We start from the raw sequence: 2,077 nt of genomic DNA, 5'->3' as shown, positions 1-2,077 counted from the left end.
TTGAATCGTCGAGGTACTCTCAAACTTGAGGCCAAAGATGGACAGTTGCAGTGCCCACTCTACGATTCTTCCCGCTACGTTTGGATTGTGCAATATCCGTTGCAGAGGGAGGCGAGTGACGACAGTGATTTCGTGCACCTGGAAGTAGTGACGCAGCTTCCTCGAGGCCATAAGAAGGCCGAAGAGCAGTTTCTGCACACCGGAGTACCTTGATCTAGCCCCTTGCAGGAGGGAACTAACAAAGTAGACCGGGTGCTGCATCATTTTCTTCTTCGGCGGCACTCCAACTGGCTGTGTTGTCTCTGCATCGGTGGCATCGGGCTCTGCCGCTGCCATTACCTCGTCATCAATTTCTCTTTGCGCCACTAGTGCGGCGCTGACCACCTGGTTCGTTGCCGCCAAGTATAGCAGCAACGGTTCCCATGGCCTAGGCGCAACTAGTATTGGCGCGGAGGAGAGGTACCTCTTCAAATCTTGCAATCCTGCTTCGGCTTCTGGTGTCCACTCCATCGGGCCCGCATTTTTCAAACGGGAAGGGAACGCTCGGAGGACTTGGAAATGAACCTGCTCATGGCGGCAACGCAACCAGCAAGCCGACGCACATCCTTGACTCACTTGGGTGCTTCAATCTGCTCTATAGCTTTGATCTTGTCCGGATTGGCCTCTATCCCGCGCTGCGACACAAAGAACCCGAGAAGCTTGCCGGATGGGACGCCGAAGACGCACTTCTCAGGGTTCAGCTTGAGATTGATCTTGTGTAGGTTTGCAAATGTTTCTTGTAAATCCGGTATGAGGGTTGCCCTGTTCTTGGTTTTGACCACTATATCATCCATATAAGCTTCCATATTTCTATGGAGCTGGGGTTCAAAACCAATCTGGACCGCCCTTGCAAATGTTGAACCAGCACTCTTCAACCCGAAAGGCATCCGTATGAAACAATACGTACCACATGGGGTGATGAATGCCATTTTCTGTTCGTCTTCTCTTGTCATGAAGATCTGGTGGTAGCCGGAGTAGGCATCGAGGAATGACAGCATATCACACCCAGCCGTGGAGTCAACAATCTGGTCGATGCGCGGCAACGGGAAGGGGTCTTTGGGACAAGCTTTATTGATATCTGTGTAATCAATACACAACCTCCACTTCCCATTTGCCTTGCACAATACCACTGGATTGGCCAACCATGTTGGATGGAGCACACCTCTTACCAAACCCGCTGCTTCCAGTTTCCGGATCTCCTCTGTGATGAACTCTTGTCGTTCCAAGGCTTGCTTTCTGACCTTCTGCTTGACGGGCCGCGCACGAGGACAGACAGCAAGGTGGTGCTCAATCACCTCCCTGGGAACGCCGGTTATGTCGGATGCTTGCCATGCAAACACATCGACATTCGCCCGTAGGAAGGTGACGAGCGCGTCTTCCTATTTGTTGTCAAGGGCGGAGCTTATGGTAAAAGCCCCTCCCATGCCGTCCTCCCTGACAGAAACCTTCTTGGTTCCCGGCGGTGTGGCCCTTGACTTCTTGTTTCTGTCGGTGGAGCTCTCTGGCACGTCCTCGACTGGAGCGCTACACTCCGAAGAGGTGCGCTTGCTAGAGTGGGTGCCTGAGGTCTCACCGGTCTTCTTCTTTTTCCTTCCCGGGGCTCCAGCGGCAGGAGCAAGCGCCTTAGCAGTGGCGGCTGCTGCAACTGCTTGTTGGTAGAGTTGGTCAGCGCAAATTAGCGCATCCTTCTTGTCTGATGGGATGGTGATGATCGTCACAGGCCCCAACATCTTCAGGGTGTTGTAGGCGTAATGTGATGCCGCCATGAACTTGGCCAGCGCTGGGCGGCCAAGGATCCCGTTGTAAGGAAAGGGGATCTTGGCAACGTCGAACACAATTCTTTCTGTCCTGTAGTTCAGATCACTCCCAAAAGTCACGGGCAACGTGACCTTTCCCTTTGGTTGACTTCTTCCCGTGTTGACCCCCTGAAACGTGCCCGTCTCTTCGAGGTCTTCATCAGGAATCTGCAGTTTCTCGATCACGGCAGGCGAGATTAAGTTCAGAACGGCCCCACCATCGACTAGCATCTTTGTCACCT

The sequence above is a fragment of the Triticum aestivum genome, chromosome 7A (assembly GCF_018294505.1).
Source record: "Triticum aestivum cultivar Chinese Spring chromosome 7A, IWGSC CS RefSeq v2.1, whole genome shotgun sequence".
In the NCBI taxonomy this organism is placed as follows: Eukaryota; Viridiplantae; Streptophyta; class Magnoliopsida; order Poales; family Poaceae; genus Triticum; species Triticum aestivum.
The sequence above is the reverse complement of the archived record's forward strand: the minus strand, read 5'-3'. Positions refer to the sequence as shown.